The sequence below is a fragment of the Pempheris klunzingeri genome, chromosome 5 (assembly GCF_042242105.1).
Source record: "Pempheris klunzingeri isolate RE-2024b chromosome 5, fPemKlu1.hap1, whole genome shotgun sequence".
In the NCBI taxonomy this organism is placed as follows: Eukaryota; Metazoa; Chordata; class Actinopteri; order Acropomatiformes; family Pempheridae; genus Pempheris; species Pempheris klunzingeri.
The window spans coordinates 875,374-887,546 of NC_092016.1; the positions used below are offsets into that span (position 1 = coordinate 875,374).

General features: G+C 45.0%; 1 protein-coding gene across 1 annotated transcript in view; it reads left to right on the forward strand.

Moving 5' to 3' along the window:
- Positions 1 to 760: 760 nt before the first annotated feature.
- Positions 761 to 12,173, forward strand: part of znf609a (zinc finger protein 609a) — a 36,432-nt gene continuing 25,019 nt past the window's right edge. The window contains exon 1 of the mRNA XM_070830709.1: positions 761 to 1,092. The gene's annotated coding sequence lies outside the window, so the exon portion shown is untranslated. The remainder of the gene's footprint in view (positions 1,093 to 12,173) is intronic.

The window sequence follows — 12,173 nt, forward strand, 5'->3', positions numbered from 1 at the left end:
ACATTATCATGTCCTTGTTGCCGGGGTAACCGTGCTGGAATCCCTTCATGAAACACAAGTGTGTGTGAGTGTGTGTGTGTGTGTGTGAGTGTGAGTGTTTCTATCCTTGTGAGGACCATGTGAGGTTTCAGGATCGAGGACGTTTCTGCCAAGTGAGGACGTCACTTTGAGCCGATTGAACACAAATACACCAAGTTCAGACTTTGGAAGTTTGGACTCTGGAGGACCAAAGGAATTGATGACATCACCCTCGTCATTATAATATACAGTTACGATAAAACAAAATCTGATATTAAACACAACTCTGCCTCGTTTGTTTCTGCTTTAAAAACATTTAAAACATGTTTTTAGATGCTCAGCAGGCTGCATGTTGTCAAATCGACCATCGATTTAAAATCTAAAAACTATAAACTTCCATAAAGGTCTTAAAACTACATCCTGTGACATAAACATAAAAGGCTCGATGTGGACTCTGGGTCCAGTGAATCCAGTCCGGGTCCAGTGAATCCAGTCCAGGTCCAGTGAATCCAGTCCGGGTTCAGTCAGTCCAGTCCAGGTCCAGTGAATCCAGTCCGGGTCCATTGATCCAGTCCGGGTCCAGTGATCCAGTCCAGGTCCAGTAATACCAGTCCGGGTCCAGTGAATCCAGTCCAGGCCCAGAGAATCCAGTCCGGGTCCATTGACTCAAATCCGGATCCAGTGGCTAGGGCGATCCGGTCTCCGGGCTTTGGCAGCCATTTAGCCCCTCAGCAGCGCTGTTTGTCTGTCTGTGGCCGTCTGTGCGTCTGTTAGTGGGACAACGCGGATGTGGGAACTCTGGGAATATCGCATCCACTCATGGAATACCTGGGATTAGTTTTATTCTCCTCCAGGCCCGAGGACTGAGCCCCAAATGTCGGTGTTTCCCGCTGCTCTCCAGTTTTCTCCGGGATGTGACCGTGTGATGGCTGCGGTCCAGTGAACTGGGAGCACGTTGACTGGTCTGCCCGTTCAATCCACCAGTTTGGGAGCTTGTGTTTAACTGTTTTTACTGGGATTACCGGGACCTATGGAGTGTACATGAACGTTGGTCGGATAGGGATTTCAAACGGGGTAAGTGGACATGTTGAGGCCGTGTCTCGGTGGGATTTTGGGATCTACTTTTTTTGAAACGCGGGATAGCCTGCTAGCTATCCCGGGGGTTAGCTCAGCAGGCTAGCTGCTGTCTTTGTCTGGAGAGACCGGGGAGCTAAGGGACATGCGTCCATCATCGGACACGTCCCCGTCTGACCCACTTGTTTCCTTTTATCTGGAGATATTTACCCATTACCACCCACTCAGTTCCTCCCCAGTAACTAATGCCTTTTACTGTTTGCCTAACGGTCAGTCACACTTGTTAACGGCTGTGTTGCAATGCCCCTTTGCTACACGTTTAACCGTCTGTTTAAGCAGCCTGTTTTTAAGCTAATTAGAGCATTTTTAGAAGCTCCTGTTCATCAATTTAACTCAGTCCGGATCCCCCTTTTGTCTGACCCGTTTGTTCTTGTGCTGGAAACGGGAATCAGCGCTGATCTGACAGGGAAAGTCAACACGAGGGCTAGGAGAGGTTTAAACATTTGTCCGATAATGGATCTATGGGTTTGACAGGGAGGCTGAAAGCGCCGCATCGGTAATTGTCCATCACACGACAAATAGGACGTTAGGTCAACAGTTATATAAACGGTCAGCACAGCTGCTGCACGTTGGCGTTTAGGTCTGTTTTGACGTGTGTTGTCTCAGCTTGAGATCCTGCTGCTGTTCTTGTATAAATGGTTGTGTTTTTTACTGTTAAGTTACGCGGAGAACACTGAAATCTGTCCGTTGGAGCTAAAGAAGCGCTGCGTCCGATAATGGATCTTGCTAGCCTCGTAGCGGGCCACAGCGGGCCTCGGACTAGCTGCACAAGCTGCGCCAAATACCTTAATATTATTCGATGTTGGCGTCTTACGTTAATGTTATTGTGTGTGTTTGAAGCTGGTATTAACCAGCTAAAGCCGCTGTAAGACGTTATTAGTGCGCGTGTTAGCTGTGCGCTAAAGGACAGTGAGACCCAGGGCCGCTAGCTAACATTAGCCTTCCGATTAATTCAGCTAACGGTAGCTAGCTTAGCGCTAGCTAGCTCTGTGGGTCTCCTGTGAGTGTTTGCAGCGATTTTCTGTGTTTTTACGAGCACAATCAGCCTCCGACACCCCCACAGATGAGTGTCTTTATTAATTAGAGCTTTTCTGGCGACCTGAACAGGCACCCGCCCAAAGATGAGCACCGATGCTAACGTTAATGCTATCGGATGATATAAATACCTCCCGGACCGGGTTACCGGGTTCAGCTTCACCCTTAACTTCCACCACGATTAATACAAAAGAGGGTTTTGTCGCTGTTAGTTAAACATGCTGCTAGAAATATAATCTATAGGCTCGGAAATACTATTTTTAGCGTGATTGCATAACACAAGCCAGGGGCACTAATGACTAGCAGTGGTGGGGAGAATCCCACTGCTGGACTACAGTAATAATACTTTAACCACACTGTCAGATCCTCTGTTCCAACTTAAGGTCCTGCACTGAGAATGTGCCTGAAGTAAAAGTGTGTCAAGAGGAAAAGGTAGTTTCCCAAACGCAGAAAAAAAATCCTCACGTGTGAGAAGCAGGAAATGTGACTTTCTTTCCTGAATATATGTATGAAAATGGACTAAAACAATCAAATAGTTGCTGATTAATTTCCAACATGACAGGAGGAATCTGGTAGATTTAAACTTGGGCACTATTTGTACATGTTTAGGTGTTAAATGACAGGTTTGTATAGAAAGTTTAGGAATCGACCCAGTTGAATGCAAACACACCAGACTCCACTGACAAAAACAGTAATTTTACCTCTCAGAACACAGGACTTAGTGTGACTTGTAAAGGGAGCAGTAAACAATGGTAAGAATACAATTTCTGTCTGTCTGTCTGTCTGTCTGTCTGTCTGTCTGTCTAAACCAGCAGCTCCTGTGTCCTGTTCTCTAAAATCCCTGTTTTAGTGAATGTAGTCTGGTGTGTGTGCTGTTTGTGGTTAAACCAAAAGGATCTTCCAGGTCTCTCTCTGTAGGGATCCTTTCCATGATGCTTAGAATAACGATGAGCCAGATGATGGCTCATCGTTAGAGCTGTAGTACTTGTGTAAACTAATTCATAACAAACTATTCATATGGTTTGTGTGCAAAAATGTTAATTTGAGAAGTAACTATAGTGGAGTAAGTATATAATAGTCCATATTTCCCTCTGAGATGTGGTGGAGTGGATGAAGAAAGTAGCATGAGAAGAAAAGTACCTCAAATTTGTGCTTAAGTCCAGTAGTTGAGTAAATATACTTAGTTACATTCCATCAGTTGTAATTAGACTGAACTACGAGGAAGAAAAACACTTTTAGTTTAACGGGCTGAAGGTGAAGCATTTTCTCCACCTTCAGTGCTGCGTTGTGTTTTTACCACTGAAGCAGCACGAAGGATCATTTTATCTGTGAGAAGACAGGTTTTATCTGCAGGTTTGTCCTCGCAGCACATCTGCTGACACAAACAGTCAAATCAGTTCATCTGGTGGTTTCTTTAAGAGTAAAATGATTCAGTCTGATAGTTCGGTGTGATACTTCCTCAGTGATTTGTCGCTGTCTTCGCTCGGCGCTGTGCTCCACTGAATTTGTGGCCTCGATTGTCAGGGTAGTTGTGCCTAATAATAAACCTGAACGTGCTGCGTCTGTTTTCCATCGGTGTGTGTGTGCTCAGTTTAGTTTTTTGGGAATGTGTGAAGAAGCAAAGAGAGGAGACGATGAGAGGAAATGACGATGGAAGCTGTTTTTCCTGCACCGAGTACCAAGAAAAATGTAAACAAAAGCGGTGAACCACAAGAGAGGCGAAGGGGGCTTGTCTGGGGTTTTTCATGTGACTGCTTCAAACCAAAAAGTCAGCAAACACACCCGGCGGCACAGTCAAACAGTCAAAGCCCCGCATGAGCTCCACTGTTTCGTTATTTATCTCATTTCCAACGTAGTCATCCAGCCCACAGCAGACTTCCTCTATAGGTGCTCTGTTCAGAAGCCAGAACTGAAACTCTTCACTATAACATCCAGATTCTCCGTCCCAGAGGACGAGAGGTTCATGCTTGTATGCTGATCACGGTTCACTGTAAAGGTTTATGAGTGAAGACAGTAACAGGCAGTGAAGCTGTCATACACCAGCTGTGGATTTAAAGGAGCACTCCAGTGTTTTTAAACCTCGGCTGTATGTGTACATGTTCTGCTGTCTAAATGACTGGTGGGCACAAAAGATGTTGGAATTAATCCAGCAGATTGATGGAGGCAGCAGTAGACCTGCTACTCCTTTGTTCTGCAAAGTAAAGTCCCTGTTTTAGTGAATGTAGTCTGGTGTGTGTGCAGAGAGCGATAGAACGGCTGTTTGTGGTTTGTGGGAAACTATAATTGGTATTTGTATAGAACACGGCCGATCCAGAAAATAACCAAGTTATTAAACACACAAACGGCCCCCGAAGCTCCTCAGTGATGGCTGCAGTGTGGACTGAGGATTTCAGGGGAGGTACCTGAGCTGATGAACAGCTGCTAAGATCAGCAGGCTGAGGGGATGACATCAGCAGGCTGAGGGGATGACATCAGCAGGCTGAGGGGATGACATCAGCAGGCTGAGGGGATGACATCAGCAGGCTGAGGGGATGACATCAGCAGGCTGAGGGGATGACAGCGCTGTCGGCCTGTTGGGGGTGTAGAATAAACTATAAACATGAGGAGCCATTAGGTTCAAACATTCTAATAGTCATTAAATTATAAAAAATATCAGTTTTTAGAAATAAATCTGCCATCGTTTTTGCCGGCTCCTGGTTGTACATCGGTCAGGAGCTGTAGCTTGATGCGTTGAGATGAAACCAGGTCTGTATAAAGATGTGACCCCAAACAGATTTGTCGTTGCCATGGCAGCCTGAGTCTTGAGTCATCCAGTCGATCTTCCCATTGACTGAACGTTAGCGAGGAGCAGCATTAGCTACTAGCTGGGTTAGCTTAGCTCTAGTCCTCTCCTGCTGTGGACGTCTGGGGGGATGAAAGATTTTGTGGGCAGTGATTGACTGAAAGTCTGCTTTAATCCATACGCTCACTTCAAATGTGTAATTTTGCCAGAAGAATTAGGCCCTAACCCAGTAAAGGTGAAAAAACTGTCCGATAACGGATTAAAAACCATGAAGTAGCCCCGGTGGCAGAGGAATGAACTATCAATAGTTCACAGTGATTATCAAATGCACGTCCTCAGACTGAATGTCGCCTCTGAGTGCAGAAAAACCAGTTAAGGATCTTTCTCAGCCTGCTGTGGCCAACAGACGGGTTAACATTAACAGCCGCTACAACCACGTCCGTACCCAGCTACATGCAGTCTTCACTGAGAGGAAGCAGAAGATCAGCGTGGACAGGAAGCAGAACGAAACCAAAGTTGTAGAAAGTTTACCCGTCTTTGTATCTGGCTCTGTGTCTGATCTTTGTGTGGAGGCCTCTGTTTAGCCGCCTGTTTAATCGCTCTTTAAAACCACTAGACAGCAATTTTACAGGACACAGGAGCTGCTGGTCTACTGCTGCCTTAATCAGGTAGTTTGTTAGAGAGTTAAAATGACTGTTTTTGTCAATGGAGTCTGGTGTCTTTGCAGAGTCTTGGTATTGAGGCCTCTGTTTAACCAGGAAGGTGGAGACAAAGCAGGTCAACTCTCTGTTGTTGGTCATGTGGTCTCTGTCCATCGCCTGTACTGAGTGTTTCACCCAGAAACTCACCTGTAAGTGACCTGAGGAGGAGGAGGAGGAGGAGGAGGAGGAGGAGGAGGAGCTGAAGGGCGGTGTTAACTGCAGTTTAACTGTAGACTCTCTCGACCGCCGACTGAACTCTGCCTCAGAGCCAGAGAGGGGCCGGGCTGGGGGGGAGGGCGGTGTGGTGTGTCCGCTATAGCAGACGGTGAAGACGATGATGATCAGTTCTTCCTCCACATTTTTGCTGTTGCAGAAACACACGTCATCCCTCCACACTCTTGGAGGGATGACACAGGGTTTGTACAGGTGCTGGAAATCCTAATCGATAGGAGTATTTAATTTACCCCCGCTGTAAGGAGCCAGAAAAGGCTGAAAATGCTTAAAATGTGCTTGAATTTGACCTCGGAGGTGTCGGAACAAAGACCGTCAGTGTTACACAGTGGGAACTACACGTCATGTGATTACTAGAGGACACATCAAGTAGTTGATAAATCTTTTCCACTGTTTTGATAATCAAATAGTTTTTGCTAAAAATACCAAATAGTGGTTTATTACACACGAGGATCAGCTGAAACTGAAAACCTTCTGGGTTTTGGACAAAATGAACAGTTTGAATTTGTAGCTTTGAGCTTTGGGATATTTTAAGACGACATGACTGATCCAGAAAACTAGTAAGTGGAAACCAACATCAGGGCATCTGCAAACTGAGCTTTTTATGCCTGACATTTAGTTAATTGCAGCTGTAGTTTCGCTCTCTTCAAAGCCACCAAAAGAACAAACCTGTTCTCTAAAATCCCTGTTTTAGTGAATGTAGTCTGGTGTGTGTGCTGTTTGTGGTTAAACCAAAAGGATCTTCCAGGTCTCTCTCTGTAGGGATCCTTTCTATGATGCTGTCACACACTCAGAATAAATCTGAGGTGATCTACTGGACCAGTTCCAACACTTTTAGCACCTACCAGTCACTCAGACACCAGGATGTGGACACAGAGGACCCAGGGGGGAGAAACACTCAAGTTCTCTTTTCACAGCTTTCATTTTCTCTTTGTTTCAGTTACTTCAGTTCTTCTGTCGTCTGAAATAAAAGGTGATGAAGCATCTCAGCACCTGATCAAAGAAAACGTCAGTTGCTGGTATTTGATAGTAAAGCCCCTGCAGTAATGATTACACAGATATGTTCTTTAATCAGTGAAAGTACAGACTGGACATCGTGAGGTCACAGATACATATGAAAACATGCCGGAGCTCTTAAAGCTCGTTCACCAATGCGGAGCCTCTCCTGGAGCTGACAGCAGGGCCCCATGTTAGGACGTCAGCACAGAGCTGAGCTGCTCCCCGCGGGCCATCGATAAGATGGAGAGTCCTCTGGAGCGGAGGAGAGAGAGGAGCCCTGATGGATGCGGTCAGGTTTGAACCTTTAACTGTTTGGCTGCCACTGATCCTCAGACACCTCCCTGTTGATGTTTCAGGGTGCAAAGTAGGGAGTGTAATAAATTATTGGGGCCACGTTCTGATAAACGGGGGAATTTTAAGCAACTTATTTGAAAAGATAAAATGTTTATTCAGCAAAGCTCTATGTTTTGTGATGTTAGTCATTCTGTTTCTCCTGGTTTTTGATTTCACGCATTTTCTGATTGGTCATAACATTTTAGCGCCCATCTGTCCCCCTGAGTTCCCGCGGTAACGTTAGCGATTCTCTGGCTGTCAAATCAATGAGAAACTGAGGCAGAGTCGACACACGTGTCAGCGTTTATAGGTCATGGAACTGTTTAAGTCATGGAAAAGTCAGGGGATGTTACGTTAGGCTCAGAGCAGGAACCCTGGGAAACGCTTACAAGCAGCGTTCGTCGCTTGTGGAAGTAAATTTTCGCTGAATTTCGACTTTGATGCACAAAATTCCTCAGACTGATGGCAAATCACCCCGACGGAGGACAGGGACGCTGTGATATTAGCTACCTGCAGCACCGTCCAGGTTTATAGATTAAACAAGTCTTTTATTTTGAAGGAGCTGTGTTTCACCTGCTGCTCGAACTGATCACCACAGGTTCTTCCAGTGTTTTTGGAATCCGTTAATATGAGTTAGATGATATCAGTTAACAGTATTTACTGCTGAACAGGACGAAGCCGAGTGAGAATCAGGTTAAGGAGGTGAGAGAGGCTGCTTTTCAATAAGTCCTGACTGTGTTGGAGGTTGAGGCAGAGCAGTAATCTGTACCGACGGCTCTCAGAGCAGAGCTTTCCCAGAGGAGCTGGTCCTGACCGCTGTGACTGATCAGCAGTTTGATCAGAGAGAGACTGAGGCCCACTGAAAACCAGGCTGTGTTTCCAACCTGGTTATCGGCCCTGCAGAGCCGCTGAGGTCTTGTTGGTTCAGGTTCAGGTTCAGGGGTTAAATCAGGGTTCTCCTACCGCTGTGAGCTGAGTGTGACTGTGTCGACATCACATTGATTGGTTGGTGAGATGTTAGACTTGTTTTGGCTTTTAGTTCAAGGGTGAACGCTGTCCCTCGAGTGAGTAACTGTTGATACAGCAGAGGACAGAAGGACGTAACCGGCGGTGGTGTTGGGCTTTGTGGCCATGAAAGTAGCTGTTGATGTTGTTTTGGAAGAAAATGTTCATTTCTTGCTTCAACGTGACGTAAAATTGCTGTTTTTGTCAATAGAGTCTGGTGTGTTTGCAGAAAGATATAAAATGATTAACCAGAGAGAAAAGGAGCAACGATAGATTGTGTAAAAGAAAAAAAGTAGTAGTGTCCTCCAGGTCTGAACAGTGAAGCCGATGTGGAAGAGTCTAAAACCAGTCCGTTTGGCAGCCACCGGCTGAGGTGATCTACTGGACCAGTTCAGACACTTTCACTACCTACCAGTCACTCAGACACCAGGATGTGGACAGGAGTTATTCTTTTAATCACTGAGCTTTAGAGGAGCTGGTATGTGGATTCTGTTCCCTCTGAACAGAGCTAGGCTAGCTGTTTCCCCCTGGTTACAGTCTTTATGCTAAGCTAAGCTAACCAGCTGCTGGGTGGAGCTTCATATTGACTGGACAGACACCAGCTGTTAACTGTCCCTGAACTATCCCTTTAACACTAAACGTCAGGTGTGTCTGTACTGTTCTCTACTCCTCCTCTTTTCTGTCTCTCCTTCCTTTAAGCTCTTCGGTGATAACCACTCAGAGACATTTATTACTGCCAATAAATCCATAAAAGTGCCATTTATCGTTTATAGAGTCTTCAGCTGTTCAGTGTCTCCCCTCCTCCTGCTCTGCTCTCTGTAAACCTGCAGACGCTCTGCGGCGGCCTCGAGGAAACCCGATTTGTCTCCCCGCGGCTTTAACAGCCTGCAGACGTCAGTCGGAGCGTAAACATCCAGCAGGCGGCCGAAGGAGTGAGAGTGGTTAGTGGATTATGGGATTTATTATGGGAAAACAAAAAGGTTGTTCAGGGTAGACTGAATCAAACCAATCTAATGAACTACCCACAGAGAGGCTGAAGTCCTGACGGCCAGCAGACGCTCCAGCTGACAACACAACCATATTTTTGGTTTTTGACATTAGATGTTATATCGCTGTCTGCAAAGCCACCAGACTCTATTGGCAAAAACAGTGATTTTCACCAGAACATGAACATGGGAGTCGCTGATCTAGTGGGAGTCGATTGTTTGTCTTATTGTGTGTTACATAAATATTGTGTTGCATATATGAACTACCCCATAAACACCAAAGTCACACAACACAAAAAAAAACTAGCTAGTCAAGGCAGCAGTAGACCAGCAGCTCCTGTGTTCCTGTGAGGTAAAATTAATGTTTTTGTCAATGGAGTCTGGTGTGTGGTGATGTAATTGTTGTTTCTGAGCTTCGGTGTTTTGGGAAATATGATTATTCGCTCTCTGGCGGAGAATTATAAGATGTTTGTGCCTCTCTGATGTCTGTACAGTGAATTTAACTCTACTGCTGCTTAGCTTAGCTTAGCTTAGCTCAAGACTGGTATCAGGGGGCAAACGGGCTCGATGAGTTTCTCCATGTTGGCACATCTGCAGTGTGACTGAAGGAGCTCTGAGCCGTCCAGGTTCAGTTTGGTTTATTCCGCCTGTGTGTTCAGTTTTGTCTCTGATTGACAGCTTTAAACTCCCCCCACCCTGTGACGATGGCGTCCTGTTTACCAGCACTATCATATCTTTAGCTTTAAAAACAGCAGACGGGCGGCCATGAAGATGTGCGCATCTTTAGAGAGAGTCACTTGAAATCTAATCATGGAACAGCTCCATATTATAAATATAAATATTAGTGATAATACACTTTATTTATATAGCACCTGTCATTCAGGAAGTGTAGCTTTAAAACAAGCAAAGAAATGAGAATAAATGAAAACGTGTAAATTAAAGAGGTTTATCGTCAAGTAACTTTCTCATTATGAGGAATTTACCTCGGTGTATTGGTGAATAATCAATAGATCAATCAGATATAAAACAATAGAAGACTGCTCCGTCCTCTCGCCTTCTTTTTTCTTGCTATTACTTTTTACTATAAATTACTTACTGGGGTTTCCACATCATAACAAATGTCACGTAGCAACGAGTGGAGTCGTGTGCCCAGAAAACCTCGTCCTGTGGGAGATGACCCTCCGGCACAGCTCAGAGTGTTGATTGGCTGATTGATTGTCACCAAAGTCACTTCATGTGGTTTTTATGAAGGAAATCAGCTTGTGTTGCACTTTTCAGATGGATCAGCATCACTGCTGAGACTGATGGCTTTATGATATGAGATCAACAGACTGTAATTCAAACAAATCAGTCTAGTTTCTTGTTTATTCAGGCCTGAAATCTACACTGTTGCCACGTGGTTATACGGCCTCAGTAAACTATCTCCTGTCTGAGCAGATCTGTGCTGCCGTGTGACTGCAGACGCCATAAATCCACAGACTCTCACAGCGAACCTGCGATCTGCCGAGCGAGTGTCGCTGAGCAAACAAGCGCTCAGACGTTCGCCTGCAGCGACAGCAGGTCACATTTGAATAAGGATGATTTATTTCTAGTGTGCAGGCTCATTACGGGATGACAGAGTGTGTGAGTGCAGGTCTGCTACTGAAGTGGAAGCCCGCTGGTTCAGATACTGTAGCTGCACGCCCACTACTTAGTTTAAACCCGGACCCTATTTGTACATGTCTTGGTGTCCAAACGACTGACTGTTAGTGTTTCATCGCTCTCTTGAACGCCACCAGACTACATTGGCAAAAGCAGTGATTTTTACTAGAACATGAACATGGGAGTCTTGGTCGACTTCTGCCTCGTTTTGTTTGTGTTCTTGTGTGACTTTGCAGTTTTAAATGATTAGTTCTGACCCAACAGTAATATTTGTGTAACACAAATATCACAAACAAACTGATGGAGGCAGCAGCTCCTGTGTCCTGTTCTCTAAAATCCCTGTTTTAGTGAATGTAGTCTGGTGTGTGTGCTGTTTGTGGTTAAACCAAAAGGATCTTCCAGGTCTCTCTCTGTAGGGATCCTTTCCATGATGCTGTCACACACTTAGAATAACACTCTGAGCCTGTCAGTGGATCAAACAAGCTATTTTAGTGGATCTACTGTGATCAGGTGCAGTTGTCCCAAAGGATCACGTTGCAGCCATTGCAGCCCGTTTGGTGTCTGCTGGCTGAGGTGATCTACTGGACCAGTTCCAACACTTTTACTACCTACCAGTCACTCACACACAAATTTTCCAGGACTTTTTGCAGCATTTCAGATCACATAGGTCTTAAATGTGTTTTATTAACCACTCACTGCGTCCCTGCTGTTTCTGTATGAAAATGGAATCGTCTTTATTTAATCTTTATCTCCTGGTTCAGAGACTCTAGTTGGAAACTTTCTCCGTCTGCGATGAAACAATTCACATCTGTGGAGAAACGCTCAGTGCACTTCTGTTTAATATTGAATATGACATTATATGACGTTATCTTCTCATGTGTTGATGGTGAATGTCTGTGAGCTCCTTTATGGGCTCAGAAAATCCTCCTCCTGGAGCCAAACTTCAGACGCTCTTGGATCAGCCAGAAAATTCAGCTGAGAGCAGGCTGGTTTTCTGAGCTAATGAAGTGGCTCTCGCAGAGCAAACAAATGATCTTACATCCCATGATGCATTGCTGTTGCTTAAACTAAGCAGTAAAAATGAGCTCATCCATAAACATCCACAGCAGTAAAATGACACATCCACATTATTAAATATGATTATGGCACTGAGAGTTATGATGTGTTTAATTTATCTAAAAAACAAAGCTGAGATCTGTGAGCTTTACGTCAGTCTGGGGGAAGAGAAGCAGAGTTTGCAGTTTGATTTTGCTTTTAATCGTCTGTTTTTTACCAGAATCTGTGCAGTATTTGGTTTGAGATTGAAAC